This window comes from Hypanus sabinus, chromosome 8, assembly GCF_030144855.1.
Source record: "Hypanus sabinus isolate sHypSab1 chromosome 8, sHypSab1.hap1, whole genome shotgun sequence".
Lineage (NCBI taxonomy): Eukaryota > Metazoa > Chordata > Chondrichthyes > Myliobatiformes > Dasyatidae > Hypanus > Hypanus sabinus.
The window spans coordinates 536,001-558,009 of NC_082713.1; the positions used below are offsets into that span (position 1 = coordinate 536,001).

Consider the following 22,009-nt stretch of genomic DNA (forward strand, 5'->3'; position numbering starts at 1 on the left):
ACAGCACAGAAACAGGCCATCTTGGCCCTCCTAGTCCGTGCCGAACTCTTAATCTCACCTAGTCCAACCTACCCGCACTCAGCCCATAACCCTTCACTCCTTTCCTGTCCATATACCTATCCAATTTTACCTTAAATGACACAACTGAACTGGCCTCTACTACTTCTACAGGAAGCTCATTCCACACAACTATCACTCTCTGAGTAAAGAAATAGCCCCTCGTGTTTCCCTTTAACTTCTGCCCCCTAACTCTCAAATCATGTCCTCTTGTTTGAATCTCCCCTACTCTCAATGGAAACAGCCTATTCACGTCAACTCTATATATCCCTCTCAAAATTTTAAATACCTCGATCAAATCCCCCCTCAACCTTCTATGCTCCAATGAATAGAGACCTAACTTGTTCAACCTTTCTCTGTAACTTAAGTGCTGAAACCCAGGTAACATCCTAGTAAATCATCTCTGCACTCTCTCTAATTTATTGATATCATTATTGTAGATTATTGTGGAGTATTATTTGTAGCTCTTGTCACCATTCCGTATAATGAAATGATTGCGTTGGAAAAGGTGCAAAGGATATCTATCAGGATGAGGAGATATTAGACAAGTGTTTTCCTTTAGCAGAGGAGCCTGAGGGGGTACCTGACAGACATAAACAAAATTGATGGGCATAAGTGAATAAATCTAGAGGGCTTAGATTTAAAGTAAGTGGTAAGAGATTTAAATGAGATCCAAGGAGGGTGGTTTGAATGTAAAATGCAATGAAGCTGGAGAGGAAGAGGGTATCAGCATTTATGTATCAGGTTAAGAACTTGGTTCTGCAGATACAGCGAGCTGGAAAATGCGATTGGTACCAGTGGAGATTCAGTGGTCTAGAAGACCATAGTTCTCTCAAAATGAATGCTAAGATTGCTTTTGTCTTCAATAGTATGATTGGATTTGTACTGCAATTTGAGAGAGGGAAGCATAGCTCACATATATCTGGATCACAATGGAATAAAGGGATACAGAGGCATGAGAGAGGAGCTTGCCCAGGTGGAATGAAGGAGGATACTGGTGAGAATGACAGCAGCGCAGAAATGGCTGAAATTTCTGGGAATAGTTCACAAAGTGCATATGCCCCACAGAGGAAGTTGTTCTGAAATAACAAGGGTGTAGGCAACCTTGGCTAACAAAGGAAGTTAAACATAGAAACATAGAAAGCCTAAGGTTGAGTCTGTGGTAAAGAAAGCATATGCAATGTTGGCATTTATTTCAAATGGGAGTAGAATATGGAAGCAAGGAGATAACGTTGAGCCTTTATAAGACACCAGTAAGGCCGCACATACAGTATTATCAACGGTTTTGTGCACCTTATCTCAGAAAGAAAGTGTTATAAATGGAGAGAGTCCAGAGGAGGTTCACAAAGATGATTCTGAGAGCGAAGAGGTTAACATATGAGGAGCGTTTGGCAGCTTTGGGCTTGTACTCACTGGGATTTAGAAGAATACATGGAAATTTCATTGAATCTACTAAATGTTGAAAGGACTAGATAGGGTAGATGTGGAGAGGATATTTCCTATCCTGGGGGTATCCAGAACGAGAGGGCTGAGCTTCAAAATTGAGGGGTGACCCCATAGAACAGAGGCGAGGCGAAGCTGTACCACAGACTGTGGTGGAGGCCAAGTCCATGCATATATTTAAGGCGAAAGTTGATTGTTTCCTGATCAGTCAGGGCATGAAAGGATACGGCGAGAAGGCGGGTATATGGGGTTGAGTGGGATCTGGCATCAGCCATGATGGAAATACCTGCGGATACGAATTGACAATAAACTGGACTGGTCAAAGAACCCTGAGGCTGTCTACAAGAAGGGTCAGAGCCGTCTCTATTTCCTGAGGAGACTGAGGTCCTTTAACATCTGCCGGATGATGTTGAGGATGTTCTACGATGCTGTGGTGGCCAGTGCTATCATGTTTGCTGTTGTGTGCTGGGGCAGCAAGCTGAAGGTAGCAGACACCAGCAGAATCAACAAACTCATTCGTAAGGCCAGTGATGTTGTGGGGGTGGAACTGGACTCTCTGATGGTGGTGTCTGAAAAGAGGATGCTGTCCAAGTTGCATGCCATCTTGGACAATGGACAATCTTGGACAATGTCTCCCATCCACTCCATAATGTACTGGTTAGTTCAGCCAGAGACTGATTCCACCGAGATGCAACACTGAGCGTCATAGGAAGTCATTCCTGCCTGTGGCCATCAAACTTTACAACTCCTGCCTCGGAGTGTCAGACACCCTGAGCCAGTAGGCTGGTCCCGGACTGATTTCCACTTGGCATGATTAACTTATTATTATTTAATTATTTATGGTTTTATATTGCTATATTTCTTCACTATTCTTGGTTGGTGCGGCAATAACGAAACCCATTTTCCCTCGGGATCAATAAAGTATGTCTGTCTGTCTGAGCAGAATTGCCAAATTCTGCTCCTATGCCTTATGGTTTTCACTCAACCTGCAAATTAACATTTAGAGAATTGTGCACGGGGACTCGAGTCCTTTTCCAGCTTGGATTTTTGAGTTTTCCTCCATTTAAAAATATAGTATAAACTTTTATTGCTTCTACTAAAGTGCATAACCATCCACTTCCCGACACTGTATTCCATCTGCCGCTTCTTTGTCCATTCTCCTAATCTGTCAAAGTCCTTCCTCGACACTACCTGCCCCTCCATGTATTTTCATATCATTCGCAGACTTGTCCACAAAGCCATCAATTCTGTCATTCCAATCATTGAAATAGAATGTTGAAAGAAGCAGTCCCAATGGAGACCACTGAGGAACACCACTAGTCACTGGCAGCCAACCAGAAAAGTCTTCCTTTATTCTAACATTTTTGCCTGGCCAATCAGGCTATGGTCTATTCATATTGATATCTTTCTTGTTTTACCATGGACTATTGTTGAGCCTTATGTGCATCATTTTGACAAAGGTCTTTTGTAAATCCACGTATACAACATGCACCAATTCTCCCTTGTCTGTCCTGTTATTTCTTCAAAGAATTCCAACGGATTTGAAGGGTAAGATTTTTCCCTTAAGGAAACCATGCTGACTGTTGCCTATTTAATCATGTGCCTCCATGTACCCCAAAACCACATCCTTCACAATTGACTACTGACATGTTCCCAACCACTAAAGTCAGGATAACTGGCCTGTAATTTCCTTTATTCTGCCTCTCTCCCTTCTTGAAGAGTGGAGTGACATATGTGATTTTCCAGTTCTCTGGAAACATGTCAATCTATTGATTTCTTCAGTCACCTCTTTCAGGTACCAATATACTCAAACATCTGGCATACTGCTGGTGTCTTCCACAGTGAAGATTGAAGCAAAATTATTATTCACTTCAACCGCCATTTTCTTTTTTATTTTTAATTTTTTTTAATTGAAGTTCATCATCAAACAAACACTTCCATAAGATGTATTTCAGACATTGTACATATATATTGTAGTGTTCTCACTCAGATGTAAGAACTCTAAACTAAATACCGAGGTAAACAGTAGTCAACGAAGACAGGATTGCAGTAAGATTAACTGTTTACTGTTCACTCTTCCACATTAACGTATGGTGAAAACTGTTGATAAAACAATACAAAATATATATGGTCAACAACACACACAAAATGCTGGTAGAACACAGCAGGCCAGGCAGCATGTATAGGGAGAAGCGCTGTTGACGTTTCAGGCCGAGACCCTTTCTCTGCCCGAAACGTCGACAGCGATTCTCCCTATAGATGCTGCCTGGCCTGCTGTGTTCTACCAGCATTTTATGTGTGTTTTTGTTTGAATTTCTAGCATCTGCAGATTTCCTCGTGTTTGCTCTTAAAATATATACAGTATTTGTTTCCTTCTTGACATCACATTTACATCATAAATACTTGCAAAAGTAAAACTACACAACAAACTATATTACATTAAAGTACAACATACAGTCAGAATCTGCCTATGCCATCAACTGGCTTTAAATACACTTCAACACAAACTATCCAGCAACTCTTTCAATAGCACAAGAAAATAAACTTTATCAACCGTCATTACTTTTAACAGAATCAGCATTAACATTTTTACTTCAACATATCGATTATCTTATGAACTTATGCCGTTGCTTCTATGATGTTTCTTAGAGCGTAGAATGAAAACTTTTCTCGCGCTGATCCTGCACACACAAGCCCCCCCCTTCCTGTTTCTCCAAACCGGTATTTTCCCACAAGACGTGGCAAAACCGGCTGTGATGTCATGGCATGCCGCGATACATCACAGACAACAAATTTACTTTCAACAACCTTAACTTTAACTAGAAAATAATTACAAACGAATTACTAAAGCGAAAATGTAATAAACTGAACAAATGCCTTAAGGGCAACACATATATCATATAATCATATATATCACAAATCTCCACAAAGTATTTATCTGAGGTATACACTTATATAAAAGAGTGGAAAGAAAAAACAAGTAAAAGGAAAGAACTATGTACAAGTAGGGAGTGATCTTTTTTACAACAGATTCATTGATTTGTGAGAATAAAATCAAGTCTATGAGGCATTGTGTAGTTAAGCTATTTTCCCCAGTATGAATCAAATTGTTCCAGCTTATGGTTAACAAATGCTGTTATCTTCTCCATTTTGTAAATGTCCATTGTAATTTCCATCCATGCATTTAAAATTGGGCTCTCCTGTGATAACCATTTTCTAGTAAGAGTCTTTTTTACCAGCCACCGACAGTATATTCATTAAATATTTATCTTTTCTACCATTCTTAGGTATATATCCAAAATATATGGTCTTACTCTCTAAGGGTATTTCACATTTAAAGATGTCTTGTAGGGCATTGTGTATCCCCCTCCAATAGATTCTGATAACAGGGCAGTCCCAAAAAATATGATAATGATTTGCATTTTGATTTCCACAATTTCTCCAACAAACAGGGAGGTTACTATCATAATGGGATTTCTGAGAGGGTGTAATAAAATACCTTACCAAGTTTTCCCATCCGAACTCCCTCCATTTCTGTGAACTGGTACACTTCCATTGATACCTCCATATTATTGTCCATTCTTCCTCAGATATAATTATCCCTCCTTCCTTCTCCCATTTTCTTTTAATGTATGAAGTTGAATGTGTTTGAAGATTTGACAACCCCTTATACATGCTTGAAATGATTCTACTGCCATTATCTGAATTATATGCTTTTCTAAAGAGCTCTATCAAGCATGTACTCGCCTTGGTTACATTTTTAAGTGTCTTATTAACATATTGTCGCATCTGTAAATACCGTTAGAAATCTTGTTTCTCTAATAAGTGTTTCTCTTTAAGCATTTCAAAACTGAACAGTGTTCCTTCTTTCATTATATTGCAAAGAACTGTTAATCCTTTAGCTGTCCAGTCCTTAAATCTATCATCCAATTTATTTGGTGTAATATCCGAGTCATATGCACACCATTTAAGAATTGCAATATCTCCCTCTAGATTATATTCTTTTCTAGCAGTTTTCCATATTTTAAGAGTCAATTTCACCCATGGGTTATCAATAGTTTTTATGTACCTTTGCAGGTTGTTATCAGCCAAAATTGCTTGTATGGGGATGGGAAGTACCCACTCCTCAATGTTTTTCCATTGAGCATCATATGATGGGTTGCACCAACATATCACAGCTCTCAACTGTGCTGCAAAATAATAATCTCTAAGAGAAGGTAGGCCCCATCCCCCCTTTTCCTTTGCTAATTGCAAAGTTTTGAGACGAACTCTAGGCCTTTTACCCTGCCAAATATACCTTGATAACATCTTGTTCCATTCATTGAATTGATTTTGATTAATCTCTGTTGGTAGGGTTTGAAAGAGATATAACAGAACAGTCTGGGCAGTATATTCATTTTAATAGACTCAGTCCTTGAACTGAGACTGAAAAAAGGAGTCGGGTTCCATCTAGCCATATCTTCCTTAATTTTTTTATATATAAAGGCTGATAATTAAGTTCTGATAATTTTGCCAAATCTTTTGGCATAATGATGCCCAAATATTTGAAAGACTCTGTGTGCCATGCCCAGGGATATCTACTTCCAATTTCTCTTGGTGGGCTATAGTAATATGAAAGTAATTGGGTTTTATCTATGTTGATCTTGTATCCGGATAATTGACCATATTGTTCAAAGGATTGCATCAATTTAGGTAAAGAGTATGTTGGTTGCCCTAGACAGATCAAAATGTCATCCGCATAACAAGCCAATTTATGCTCTGTCCCTTTAATAGTAATTCCCCTGATATCTTCATTTTGTCTGATGTATTGAGCTAATGGTTCCAGATATAATGCAAAGAGTAGCGGTGACCATGCACAACCCTGTGTCTCGTGCCCCTTTCTAGGGTAAGACTATTTGATAAATATCCATTGATTTTAATCCTAGCAGTAGGATTGTCATATAGTGTCTGTATAGTTTTAATAATTGTGTCTTGGAAACCAAATCTATGTAAAACTTTGTAAAGAAAATTCCAATTAACCGAATCAAATGCCTTTTCAGCATCCACCGCCATTTTCTTATTCCCCATTGCTATCTCTTTGTAATTTTCCAGTGGTTCAATATCTACTTTTGCATCTCTTTTACTCTTTATATATCTGAAGAAACTCTTGGTGTGCTCTTTATTATTACTGGCTAACTTGCCATTGTATTCCATGTTTTCATAAGCACATAAGAAATAGGAGCAGGAGTAGGCCATCTGGCCCATTGACCCTGCTCCGCCATTCAATAAAATTATGGCTGATTTGGGCATGGACACATTTCCTTTTCCCCATATCTCTTAATTCTCCTACTATGCAAAAATCTATCCAACCTTGTCTTAAATATATTTACTGAGGTAGCTTCCATTGTTTCATTAGGCAGAAAATTCCACAGATTCACCACTCTCTGGGAACAGCAGTTCCTCCTCATCTCCGTTCTAAATCTACTCCCCCGAATCTTGATGCTATGTCCTCTCGTGTTAGTCTCACCTACTAGTGGAACAATTTTCCTGCCTCTATCTTACCTATCCTTTTCATGATTTTATACATTTCTATAAGTTCTCTTCTCATTCTTCTAATTTCCAGTAAGTAGAGTCCCAGGCGACTTGATCTCTCCTCATAGTCTAACCCACTCATCTCTGAAATCATCCTGGTGAACCTCCTCTACATCGCTTTCAAAGCCAGTACATCCTTCCTCAAGTAAGGAGGTCACAACTGCAAGCAATACTCCAGGTGCAGCCTAACCAGTACCCTGTACAGTTGCAGCATAACCTCCCTGCTCTTAAATTCAATCCCTCTAACAATGAAGGCCCTCATTCCAATTGCAGCCTTATTGCCTCCTGCAAACCAGCCTTTTTGTGATTCATGCACATGCATGAATCACAAGTCCCCCTGCACAGCAACATGCAACCTACTCTTTCATTTTTCCTTCCAAAGTGGATGACCTTGCATTTAGCAACATTGTACTCTATCTGCCAGACCCTTGCCCATTCACTTAACCTATCAATATCTTCTGCAGACTCTCTGTATCTTCTGCACAATTTGCTTTTCCATTCAATTTAGTTTCATCAGCAAACGTAGATACACTACACTGAGTCCCCTCTTCCAGGTTGTTAATGTGTATCGTGAGCAGTTGTGGGCCCAGCACCAATCCCTGTGGCTCACTGCTCACCACTTTTTGCCAACCAGCGGAACAGCCATATATCCCAAATCACTGCTTTCTATTAGTTAACCAATCCTCTTTCCATGCTAATACATCACCCCCAGCTCTTTGCATCCTTTTTCATAAGTCTTTTATGTGGCACCTTATTGAACGCCTTCTGGAAATCGAAGTAAATAACAAACCCTCTAGTTCACTGCGCTTGTTATATCCTCAACAAACTCCAGTAAATTTGTCAAACAGGACTTGCCTTTGCTGAATAAATGCTACTTCTGCCTGATGGATCCTTTTCTTTCCAGATGCCTTGCTATTTCTTTAATGATAGCTTCAAGCATTTTCCCAACTACGGATGTTAAACTAACTGGCCTATAGTTGCCTGTCTTTTGCCTAAATCCTTTTTTGAACAATGGCATGACATTCACCATCTTCCAATCTGCAGGACCTGTCCAGAGTTCAGAGAATTTTGGTAAATCATCACTAAAGGTCTTTTTGGTATGTTAGATGCGTCCTCTACCGTGAAGACTAACAAAATAGTCATTCAAAGCCTCAGTCATTTCGTCATTATCTCATATCAATTTCCCCCTTTCGTCCTCCAAGTGACCTACATTCACTTTAGCCACTCGTTTTCAGCTTGATATAATTATAAAAACTTGTACTCTCCATTTTTATATTTTGTCCTGGTTTATTTTCATAATCTAGCTTCCCTTTCTTTATTGCTTCCGTAGTTGTACTTTGTTGCTTTTTAAAATTTTCCCCATCTTAAAGTTTCCAACTACTCTTGCTGACTTTGTATGCACGATTTTTTAGTTTGATATCTGTTATTTCCATAAGACGTAGGAGCAGGATTAGGCCATCTTGCATTTTGAGTCTGCTCCACCATTCAATCATGCCTGATCCCTTTTTTTTTTCTCATCCTCAACCCCATTTCCCAGCCTTCTCCCTGTAACATAAGAACATAAGAGATAGGAGCAGGAGTAGGCCAATCGGCCCCTCAAGCCTGCTCCGCCATTCAACAAGATCATGGCTGATCCAATCTTAACTCTAGTTTTCACCGAATCCCACAAGGCAACAGTGCCAACCAACAGGGCACCATGCCGCCCATTTTATTTTATTATTCATCCCGCCCAAACCCATGTAATCACCCGGGGGGAAAAAAAAATGATTTGCCAATTGAGGAGAAAAGATCTGGAAAATTCCTCTCTGACCCATCCAGGCTATCGAAAACTGGCCCAGGAGATCACATGGCTGATCTAAACCTAGCCTCATGTCCACTTACCTGCTCGCTCACCGTATCCCCTAATGCCATTTTTATCCAGGAAAATGTCTATCTCCATTTTGTATTTATTGAGTGTAGTAGCTTCCACAGCTCTCTGGGGCAGTAAATTCCACAGCCCCACTACCCTCTGAGTGAAGAATTTCTCCTCATCTCAGTCCTGGAACGGCATCCCCTTATTTTAAGATTATGCCCCCTAGTCCTAGTTTCACCCGTCATTGGGAACATTCTCCCCGCATCCACCCGATCAAGCCCCTTCACAATCTTATATGTTTCAATGAGATCGCCTCTCATTCTTCGGAACTCCAATGAGTAGAGTCCCAATCTACTCAACCTCTCATCATACATCAACCCACCCATCCCCGGAATTAACCTAGTGAACCTTCTCTGCACTGCCTCGAGAGCCAGTATGTCCTTTCTTAAATATGGGCACCAGAGCTGCACGCAGTACTCCGGGTGTGGTCTCACCAATACCCGGTACAACTGCAGTAAGACCTCCCTGTTCTTATACTCCATCCCCCTAGCGATAAAAGCCAGCATTCCATTGGCCTTCTTGACCACCTGCTGCACTTGCATACTAACTTTTTGTGTTTCCTGCACCAGGACCTCCAGATCCCTTTGCACAGAAGCACTTTCCAGTTTCTCTCCATTTAGATAATAACTTGTTCTATTATTTTTCCTGCCAAAGTGCAAGACCTCACACTTGTCAGTATTATATTTCATCTGCCAAATGTCTGCCCAATCACTCAGCCTATCTATGTCCCCCTGCAGGGTTTCAATGTCCTCCGCACTCATTACACTCCCTCCCATCTTTGTGTCATCAGCAAACTTCGATACGTTGCACTTAGTCCCTTTCTGCAAATCATTAATATAGATTGTAAAGAGTTGGGGTCCCAACACCGACTCCTGCGGAACACCACTAGTCACCAACTGCCAGTCTGAAAATAAACCATTTATCCCAACTCTCTGTTTTCTGTTGGAAAGCCAGTCCTCCACCCGTGCCAGAATATTATCCCCAATCCCATGATTTTTTACTTTAAGTAATAATCTTTGGTGTGGCACCTTGTCAAATGCCTTTTGGAAGTCCAAATACACCACGTCCACTGGTTCTCATTTATCTACCCTACATGTTATGTCCTCAAAGAATTCCAACAAATTTGTCAAACATGACTTCCCTTTTGTAAAGCCATGCTGACTTTGTCCTATTAAGCTTTGTTTATCCAAATGCCCTGTTACTGTTTCCTTAATTATCGATTCCAACATTTTGCCAACCACAGATGTTAGGCTAACTGGCCTATAATTCCCAGCCTTCTGTCTATTGCCCTTTTTAAATAAAGGAGTTACATTAGCATTTTTCCAATCTGCCGGGACCATTGCCAAGTCCAGCGAGTTTTGAAAAATTATCACTAATGCATCCACAATCCCGACCGCCACTTCCCTTAAGACCCTAGGATGCAAGCCATCCGGTCCAGGGGATTTATCCACCTTCAGTCCCATTAATTTATCAAGTACCATTTCCTTGGTGATATGAATCGTAGTTAGCTTCTCTCCCCCTAGAGCCCCCTGTTTATCCAGTGTTGGGATATTTTGAGTGTCCTCTACTGTAAAAACTGATACAAAATATTTGTTCAGCGTTTCCGCCATCTCCATGTCCCCTACCATTAATTTCCCGGTCTCATCTTCTAGGGGACCAACATTTACTTTAGCCACCCTTTTTCTTTTTATGTAACTATAAAAACTCTTACTATCTGCTTTTATGTTTTTCGCCAATTTACTTTCATAATCTATCTTCCCCTTCTTAATCAATCTTTTTGTTATTTGCTGCTGATCTTTAAAAGCTTCTCGATCTTCAATCTTCCCAGTAGATTTAGCTTCCTTATATAACTTTCTTTTTAGTCGTATACTTTGCTTTATTTCTTTACTTAGCCACAGATAACTATTTTTTCTTTTACACCCTTTTTTTTCAGTGGAATATATTTTTCTTGATTGTTGTAAAATAACTCCTTAAATATACACCACTGATCAAGTACCGATCTACCCTTTAATCTATTTTCCCAATCCATCTTAAGCAATTCCGCTCTCATACCATTATAGTCTCCTTGTTTGAGATCCAACCCTCTCATCCTCTAATTGAATATGGAATTCGACCATGTTATGGTCACTCATTCCAAGGGGATCCTTTACTAGGACATTTTTTATTAGTCCTGTCTCATTACACAGGACCAGATCTAAGACTGCTTGCCCCCTTGTCGGCTCAGTAACGTATTGTTCAAGGAACCCATCCCGAATACACTCAATAAACTCTTCTTCAAGGCTGCCATGTCCGACTTGATTATTCCAGTCAATATGAAAGTTAAAATCCCCCATAATTATAGCTGTTCCCTTGTTACAAGCCCCAACTATTTCCTGATTTATGCTCCGACCAACTGAGTTACAGCTGTTTGGAGGCCCACCCCCCCCCCCCTTTTCCTTCTTGCCTGTCTCTCCTAATTGTATGTTTAATTCCCAGTCCTGGTCACCCTGCAGCCATGTTTCCGTAATTGCCACAATATCATAACCATACGTAATTATTTGTACCGTCATCTCATCAATTTTATTCCTAATACTACGTGCATTCAAATAAAGGACTTTCAAATATGTTTGACACTTATTTCCTACCTTTTCCTTTTGTACAACTTTACGCTTTAATAACCTTTGATGCCACGTCCAATCAAGAACCTATCAATCTTTACCTTAAATACACCCAAGGATTTGGCCTCCACAGGTGCATGTGGCCACAAATTCGCCACCCTTTGGCTAAAGAAATTTCCCCACATCTCTGTTTTGAATGGATGCCCCTCTATCCTGAGGCTGTGCCCACTTGTCCTAGACTCACCCATCATGGGAAACATCCTTTCCACAGCTTCTGTGTCTTGGCCTTTTCAACATTCAAAAGGTTTCAATGAGATCTTGGCCCCCCCCCCCCAATCCTTCTGAATTCCAGCGAGTACAGACCCAGAACCATTAAAACTTCCTTGTATGATAACCCTTTCATTCCTGGATCATCCTTGTGAACCTCCTCTGGACCCTCTCCAATGCCAGCACATCTCTTCGAAGATGAGTAGCCCAAAGCTATACACAATACTCAAGGTGAGGCCTCACCAGTGCCTTTTAAAGCCTCAGCTTCATGTCCTGCTCTTGTATTCTAGACCTCTTGCAATGAATGCTAATGTTGTATTTGTTCATCACCACTGGCTCAACCTGCATGTTATCTTTTAGGGTATTCTGCACTTGGACTGCCAAGTTCCTTTGCATGTCATTTTCACCCCATTTAGAAAATAGTCTGCACATTTATTTCTTCTACCAAAGTGCATGAACATGCAATTTCCAACCTAATATTCCATTTTCCACGTTCTTGCCCATTCTCCTAATCTGTCTGTCTTTCTGCATCTTACCTGTTTCCTCAACACTACATGCCCCTCCTCCAATCTTCATATCATCTGCAAACTAGGCAACAAAGCCATCTATTTCATCATTTAATTAATTTATATACAGCATAAAAAGAAGTGGTCCCAACATTGACCCCGGCGGAACACCAGTAGTCACTGTTAGCCAACCAGGCAAGGATCCTTTTGTTCCCACTCGCTGCATTCTTCCAAACACCCAATTCTCTAACCATGTTAGTAACTTTCCTGTAATACCATGGGGTCTTAACTTGGTAAGCAGCCTCAAATGTAGCATCTCGTCAAAGGCCTTCTGAATGTCCAAATGTATGACATCCACTGCATCCCCTTTATCTATCCTACTTGTCATCTCAAAGAATTCCAACAGGTTATCCAAGTTAGTTATTTCCTTATTTATCCAAGGCTAGCTCTCCCCTCTCTTACTGTCCTTGCTTTTAACTGTAATATACTTTTGTTGAGCACCATGAAAAATGTCTTTGAAAGTCTTTCACTGTTCCTCAAATGTCCCACTATATAGCCTGTGTTCCCAGTCTACACTAGCCAAATCGTCCCTCTTCCCATTGTAGTCTCCATTGTTGAGGCATAATACACTGATTTAGACTAAACTATTGCAGTCCCCATTTGTACGAGAAATTCAATCGTACTGTGATCACTCTTTCCAAGAGGATCCATTATTATAAAATCTCTTAATTTTACCTGTCTCATTGCACAGGACCAGATCTAAGATAACCATTCCCTTGTGGGTTCAGTAACATCCTGTTCAAGAAAGCTTTGATCAACTTGATTCACCCAATCTATGTGCAAGTTAAAGTCTCCCATGATAACTGCTGCTCTGTTCATGCCTCAGATTTTTCTGTTTATTGCCTATGCCACTATAATGTTATTATTTGGTGGCCAATAGACAGCTCCCAGCAGTGACTTTTTTTTTCTCTTTACTATTCCTAATCTCTACCCAGATGGTTTCAACATTCTGCTCCTTCGATCTTGTATTGTCTCTCACTATCACCTTGATCTCATCCTTAATTAAGAGTGCTACCCTACCTCCCTTACCTTGCTGCCCCTCCTTCCATATTACCCGATATCCTTGGGTATTTACTTCACAATCCTCTCCACCCTGCAACCACATCTCGTAATGGCCACTTAATCATACTTATTTGTACTGATTTGAGACACAAGTTCACTGACCTTGTTTTGAATACTTTGACATTCAAATAAAGTGCCCTTACACTCATTGTGCTTTTCTAATCTAGTAATCCTTTACCCTTTTGCACTTGACTTTTCTTCACTCCACTCTTAATTTTCTTTATCTTTTGCTTTTTCTTTATCTTTATCCACACTTCTTTACCTTATCCATACTTTTCCAATCTATTGAACCATCCCCCTACTATTTTGTTTAAAGCCCTATCCACAGCTCTAAAATTGTGATTTGCTAGGATCCAGGTCCCATCATGATTCAGGTGGAGCCTGTCCCATTGGTACACCTCCCTCTCTCCCCAATACTGGTACCAATTTTCCATGAATTCAAGCAGACTTCTCCCAACCAATCCTTGAACCACACATTTAACACTCTTAATTTTCTTGACCCTTTGCTTAGGGCGCAGGTAGTAATCCAGAGATTACTACCTTTTTCGTTTTGCTTTTTATTTTAGTCCCTAGCTGCTCAGATTCCCTCAGCAGAACCTCTTTCCTCATTGTATCTATGACATTGGTACCCACATGGACCAAGACAATTGGATCTTCCCCTCCTGCTGCAAATTCCAGACAAAGTCAAATTCTTTCAGATTCCCTCAGATTCCCTCAGCAGAACCTCTTTCCTCATTGTATCTATGACATTGGTACCCACATGGACCAAGACAATTGGATCTTCCCCTCCTGCTGCAAATTCCAGACAAAGTCAAATTCAGACAAAGTGTCGAAACCTGGGCACCAGGCAGGAAACACAGCCTTCAGGTCGCTCTATCTTCATGACAGATCTGTCTATTCTCCTGACTATACTACCCCTAATTACTGCTACATTTCTCTTATTCCCCCCCCCCCCCAAACTACAGTGCCACAGTTAGGTTGCTCATCCTTCCTCCAACCCTCACTCTTATCCAAACAGGGAGCAAGAATCTCAGACCTGCTGGACAAGCTCAAGGGCTGAGGCTGCTCCAGCACTGTCTCTTGGATCCCACTAACCGCCTCGGTTGCAGTCACACCCTCTTGTCCCTGACTATAGACTGAATTTGAGATGGCTAATCTAATGGGTATGACTACCTTCTTAAACAGAGAATTCTGGTAACTTTCCCCCTCCCTGATTTGCTGCAGTGTTTGAAGCTCAGATTCCAGGTCATCAACTTTGAGCCTGAGTCCTCAAGCGGCCAACACTTGCGGCAGATATGGTCACCAGAAACCACAATGGGGTCCACCAGCTCCCACATCACCTGGCCTTGCATCATTCCTTTAATTAGCTGTAATTTAGTGACTTTTATTCAACCACTACAAAAGCCTTACTTGCTACTCACCTGCGCCTCCTTGCCAAAGCATCAAGTTCCCACTCCTAAACTACTTCCCTCACACAATGGCTACCCTGCTTTGACCTTGCTTTTTTTTTAGTGCATAAAACAATAATTTGTGCTTTTATTAAAAGATGTTTAGTAGAATAAGGGCTCAATTTGATCTTTTTATTATTTTAATCATAATTTACTATAGTAAACATCAAAGAGAAACCCAAGATGATTTAAAATCAGATTTATTATCACCAGCATGTGACATGAAAGTTGTTAACTTAGCAGTTCAATGCAATACATAATATAGAAGATAAAAAATAACAATTAATAAATAAGTAAATCATTTACAGCATGTGTATAATGAATAGATTAAAAATCCAGCAAAAATAGAAATACTATATATTTTAAAAAGTGAGGTATTTACATCGAATGGGTTCAAATTAAACCAGCTTCACTGAATTCTAACAAAGTAGTCTCGGTTTATAACTAAATTAACAACCGGTACTCTTAAAACTAAGAAACTGCCTGATAGAACCACAGAGAAAATTTATAGCAGACCTGAGTTACATTTTAAAGCAACCACGTTTGGAACCAGTTAGAACAGTCACAATATAACAATAACCTATATTCAGTGATCTGTAAGTCTGGTGCAAGGACAATCTGATTTTATTTTCCGTATTTGAATGGGCTGGGAAGAATAAAAACATAAGAACTGCTACAATTATTTCGGCCCGAAACGTTGACTGTACTCTTTTCCTAGATGCTGCCTGGCCTGCTGAGTTCCTCCAGCATTTTCTGTATGTTACAATTATAAAACTTCAATCTTAGTTCTGATAAACTATTGCACTAAACCAAACATGCCGGCGGGAGCAGTAAACGTCGCAGGACCCAACAATTACAATTTTATTCACAACAATGAACCCTAATGGACTTGAAACCGATCTGCTCCAACTTACTACCCAATTGTAGATCGGAAACTTTGCAGCGATACACGAGAAATGAAACTTACTTGAAATTACAGCCTGGATGGGGGCCCATTAACTACAGAGATGGGGAGAAGTACTCACCTACCGGTTCGGTTGTTGCATCAGGATTGACAGATAAAGGAAGGAACCGTCGTGCTGGGACCAGCCCGCATGTGAGACAGGCCACTGGCGCTGGCTGGCTCCTCTGTGTTCCCGGCACCTGTCACACTCGCTTAGCTGGCCGCGACTGCCATCCTCTCCATTGTATTCGGACACAACAGCCACAAACTCTTGCCTGCCCCCTTTGCCCCAACCCCCCACCCACCCCGCACCGACCTTGCTTTTATTTGAAGTGATTTGGTCCACCACTAATGCGCCGATCCCCACGAAACACTCCTCTTTTAAATTCTCCCTGATGTGTGAAGCTCCTTCCCTCCCTCCCTCTCCCCCTCCCAATCAATTGGTCTGTCACTAACCTTTTCCATCTTTATGATTGTTTTATTGCCTTCTGTTGTTTTCTCAAAGTTTTGTAATCCTCTACCTTTCCAATAATTCCTGCCCTGTTATCTGCCCCTCTTTTACTTTTATGTTGGCTTTGATTTCTCTTGTTAGCTATGGTTGCGTCGTCATAGCTTGGAGTGCACAGAAAGATCCTCTTTCTGAACTGCACGACATTCTGAGTAGAATTTATGCTTCAAGTTGGTCTCATCTTCCATCCTCTCAGACTTTTTATTGTCCTTCCCTTACTTACTTGCATTTTAAAACACTTGTTTCTCCATTTCTCACATCTAGCAAAAGGTTATTAATTTGACATGTTAAATTTATTTAGACCATAAGACAAAGTAGCAGAAGTCGGCCATTCGGCACATTGAGTCTGCTCCGCCATTTGATCATGAGCTGATCCAATCTCCCCTTTAGTTCCATTCCCCCGCCTTCTCACCATAACCTTTGATGCCCTGACTACTGGATACCTATCGATCTCTGCCTTAAATACACCCAATGACTTGGCCTCCACTGCCGCCTGTGGCAACAAATTCCATAGATTCACCACACTCTGGCTAAAAAATGTTTTTTGCATCTCTGTTCTGAATGGGCGCCCTGCAATCCTCAAGTCATGTCCTTTCGTACTAGACTCCCCCACCATGGGAAACAACTTTGCCACATCCACTCTGTCCATGCCTTTCAACATTCGAAATGTTTCTATGAGGTTTCCCCCCTCATTCTTCTAAACTCCAAGGAGTACAGTCCAAGAGCGGTCAAAAGTTCCTCATATGTTAACCCTCTCATTCCCAGAATCATTCTAGTGAATCTTCTCTGAACCCTCTCCAACATCAGCACATCCTTTCTTAAATAAGGAGCCCAAAACTGCACATGGTATTCCAAGTGAGGTCTTACCAGTGCCTTATAGAGCCTTGACATCACATCCCTGCTCCTATACTCTATTCCTCTAGAAATGAATGCCAACATTGCATTTGCCTTCTTCACCACCGTCTCGACCTGGAGGTTAACCTTAAGAGTACCCTGCACAAGGACTCCCAAGTCTGTTGCATCTCAGAACTTTGAATTCTCTCCCCATTTAAATAATAGTCTGCCCGTTTATTTCTTCTACCAAAGTGCATGACTGTACACTTTCTGACATTGTAATTCATTTGCCACTTCGCCCATTCCCCCAATCTATCCAAGTCTCTCTGCATGCATGTTTCCTCAGCACTACCGCCCCCTCCACCTATCTTTGTATCATCAGCAAACTTAGCCACAAAGCCATCTATTCCATAATCCAAATTGTTGATAAAAAGAAGCGGCCCCAACACGGATCCCAATTTATTTTGTAGCCTGATATTTCCCATATTCTTTCAATCTAGAAGATAATTTATGCTGGAGTCAATTATAAAAGAAGAAATTACGACACATTTGGATAGCAGTAGAAGGATCAGTCTGAGTCAGCATGGATTTATGAAGGGAAAATCATGCTTGACTAATCTTCTGGAGTTTTTTGAGGATGTAACTATGAAAATGGACAAGGGAGAGCCAGTGGATGTAGTGTACCTGGACTTCCAGAAAGCTTTTGATAAAGTTCCACATAGGAGATTAGTGGGCAAAATTAGGGCACATGGTATTGGAGGCAGAGTACTGACATGGATTGAAAATTGGCTGGCTGACAGGAAACAAAGAGTAGTGATTAACGGGTCCCTTTCGGAATGGCAGGCTGTGACCAGTGGGGTACCGCAAAGTTCGGTGCTGGGACCGCAGCTGTTTACAATATATATAAATGATTTAGATGAAGGGATTAAAAGTAACATTAGCAAATTTGCTGATGACACAAAGCTGGGTGGCAGCGTGAAATGTCAGGAGGATGTTATGAGAATGCAGGGTGACTTGGACAGGTTGGGTGAGTGGGCAAATATATGGCAGATGCAGTTTTATGTGGATAAATGTGAGGTTATCCACTTTGGTGGCAAGAACAGGAAAACAGATTATTATCTGAATGGTGGCCAATTAGGAAAAGGGGAGGTGCAACAAGACCTGGGTGTCATTGTACACCAGTCATTGAAGGTGGGCATGCAGGTACAGCAGGCGGTGAAAAAGGCAAATGGTATGTTGGCATTCATAGCAAAAGGATTTGAGTACAGGAGCAGGGAGGTTCTACAGCAGTTGTACAAGGCCTTGGTGAGACCGCACCTAGAATATTGTGTGCAGTTTTGGTCCCCTAATCTGAGGAAAGACATTCTTGCCATGGAGGGAGTACAGAGAAGGTTCACCAGATTGATTCTTGGGATGGTAGGACTTTCATATGAAGAAAGACTGGATCGACTAGGCTTACACTCAGTGGAATTTAGAAGATTGAGGGGGGTATCTTATTGAAACATATAAAGTTCGGGGGACTTCCGGTAAGATGGCGATTGCTTAGCTGCTCCGAACTTTTGTTCCGTTACTGTTGCTATCTTTGCACTAAATGTCTCCATTTTTTAAACCTTAGTCGGGAACTTTTTCGGTACCTCTTACTTGCCTGTGAACACCTCTAACTTACAATGTCTAGCAAGAGCTGTAAATCCGGGAGAAAGGAAGCTCCGGCTCTCTCAGACGAGACCCTCGCTGCGCTCGGTCAGCTCCGAGACGAAATTTTAAAGGAATTCAAAACCGCTTTCAAACAGTTGGAGGTCAAGATTGATCAAATCAACGACAAGGTGGGCAAACATGCCCAACACTTATCTCGCATCGATTCGACTTCTGAAGATTTAGAAAGTCGTGTTCGATACTTGGAGACTCTCTGTTCCAGCTTGGAGGCAAAGTGTAATAAACTCCTTTTCAAAACGGTGGATCTCGAAAATCGCAGCAGACGCTGCAATCTTAGAATTCTTGGATGCCAGAGGCCACCGAACAGGGATCAACAGTGAAGTTTTTCGCCAAGTTTCTCTGTGAGATATTCGGGAAAGATTTGCTCCCGAACCCGCCTGAGCTCGAACGGGCACGCCGGGTCCATGTTCCCGCCGGAATTCTGGGCAACCGCCCGCGACCTGTAATCTTGTGCTTCCATCAGTACCAGGTAAAATACCGTCTGATCGTAGAGGCACGTCGCAGAGGTTCTTTTATTTTCCAGGATACAACCATTCGCTTTGTGGAAGATTTTGCACCCCAGACCTTAAAGATGCGCGCTGAGTCTAAAGGTTGATCGTGGTTTTAAACCTTCGCTTCGTTCCCCTGCTGATCTACGGATCAAACTTAACACTGGGAAATACAAATGGTTTAAGTCAGCCAAGGAAGCTGAAGCATTTGTGGCAAGTCTTCCGGCTATCCAGCCATCTTCGGAACCCGATCAGACCTCCTAAAATGGTGGATAAAATTAGTAGTAAAATTACTTTTTCTGGACTCAGACTTTACTTGAATCATTCAGACATTATTCATTGAAACTCTAAGGGCTGTTGACAATCTCTCCCTGGATTTGGTGTGTGTGAAATCTATCTTTTATTGTTGTACAACTTTATCTACAGAGTTCTGCAGCTGACTTTAACTTGTTTTGGAGGTTTGAAGTCTTCAGTGAAGGCCTTCCTGTTTGTTGGTTCACAGTTTAATTGCCGATCTATTTTTCCTTCTTTTTATAATTATCTATTTTATTATACTTTTTTCTTTTCTTCACCCCTTTTTTCTAATTTCTGAACTTTTTTTCTCTCTTCTCTGTAAATGGTTGATAAATACTCGTCTTGAATTTATAATTTTCCCCTTCCTCTCCTTTTTTTTATCCCTTTTTTTCCTTTCTCTTACTTTATTCTTCTATAATTTTTTCGCTGGCAGGTTAGTTTTGGTCCTCTTCCGATTTTCTCTGTATTAAGTTTTATATTCCTGCAGAAGGTGTTCTAATCTGTAGTTATGTTTTTTAGTGCATAAACTAGTTACTATTTATTATAGTATTTATACGGAACTGCTGTTAATGACACAGATCTGGAAGTTGTATTTGGGTTAATTTTTTTGGTAGAGCTAGCTACTTGTTTTGGTAGCCGTCTAGTTTTGGGTTGTGTGGGTGGGGTGGGTTTTCTAGTTCCAACATCACTCACTGTATATATTATATCTCTTTATTGCTCAGGACATGTATATGTGTTGATTTTACGAATCTATGTTTACATCTCTGCTCCCAGACTGCTATTGTACTGCTTGACTTTTTATATGCCTTCTGCCTTTCATGCATTAGTAATCGATAATGGCTAGTGCACTTAAATTCGTGAGCTGGAATGTAAAGGGATTGAATCACCCTGTTAAAAGGAGGAAGGTATTCTCACATATCAAACAACTCAAAGCTGACATTGCTTTCCTTCAAGGAACTCATATTCGTTGTTCTGATAACTCCCGGCTTTTGTCAAAGTGTGCGGGTCAGCATTTTCATTCATCCTTTACCGCTAAAGCTAGGGGAGTCTCCATTCTTATTAACTCAAATATTCCTTTTGAACTCCATAATAAAATATCTGATATAAATGGCCGTTTTATTATTGTTTCTGGCAAACTATATAACACTAAAGTTGCACTAGCAAACCTGTATGCCCCCAACTTTGATGATGTTAATTTTTTTGAACGGTTTTTTTCCTCACTACCAGACTTAAACTCATACTCCCTTATACTGGGTGGTGACTTTAATTGTTGGTTAGATCCCAATTTGGATCGATCATCCTCTGTTACTAGACCACCTACTAAATCTGCCTTAGCTATCCAATCGTTTCTCTCTAATTATGGTATCTCTGATATATTGCGTTTCCTCCATCCTACGGAGAGAGATTATTCTTTTTTCTCACATGTTCACCATACCTTCACTAGAATTGATTATTTCTTACTCGATAACCAACTTATTCCATTTGCCCACTCTTGTGACTATCAGAGTATACTGATCTCTGACCATGCCCCAATTACTCTCTCTCTGAATTTGCCTGGTCTCCCTCAGAGGAATAAACACTGGCGGTTTGATTCAACTTAACTATTGGATGATGATTTTTAAAAATTTATTAAGGATCAGATAACCTTTTATTTTAACACTAATACATCACCTGAAGTGCCATCCCAGATTGTCTGCGATGCCATGAAAGCATATCTGAGGGGGCAAATAATCTCTTACACAGCAAATCTCAACAGAAGATCCCGTGCAGATCGATTAGACCTCATTAACCAGATTAAAGAATTGGATCAAATATATGCCCAAACTAAGAACCCTGAATTATACAAGAAGCGTGTTGAACTCCAAACTAAATTTAACCTTGTGTCCACTCAACCTGTCGAACGCCAACTTCTCGAAAGCAAGAGTCGCTTTTACATTCATGGGGATAAGTCTGGTAAATTCCTAGCCAATCAGCTGAGGCGTTCCAAAGCCAAACAACATATTACAAAGATCCGGAAGGAGAATGGAGACTTTACATCGGATCATTTAGAAATCAATGACGCATTTAAAAATTTTTATTCTCGGCTTTATTCCTCTGAATCTCTGAATGACAATATCTCTGTTGATCAATTATACAGAATCTGAATATCCCCTCACTTTCATCTGATTTCAAAGCCAAACTCAATGCGTCTATGTCACTAGAAGAAATATCTACTGCAATTTCTGCACTGTCCTCAGGGAAATCTCCTGGACCTGATGGGTTCCCTGTAGAATTTTATAAATCATTCTCTTCTCTTCTTTCTCCTC

At 40.7% G+C, this 22,009-nt stretch overlaps 1 protein-coding gene across 7 annotated transcripts in view; it reads left to right on the forward strand.

Annotated features, from left to right (window-relative positions):
* The window catches only part of phf6 (PHD finger protein 6), a 119,203-nt gene that overhangs the window by 77,756 nt on the left and 19,438 nt on the right, over nucleotides 1–22,009 (forward strand). The gene's annotated exons all lie outside the window — the stretch shown is intronic.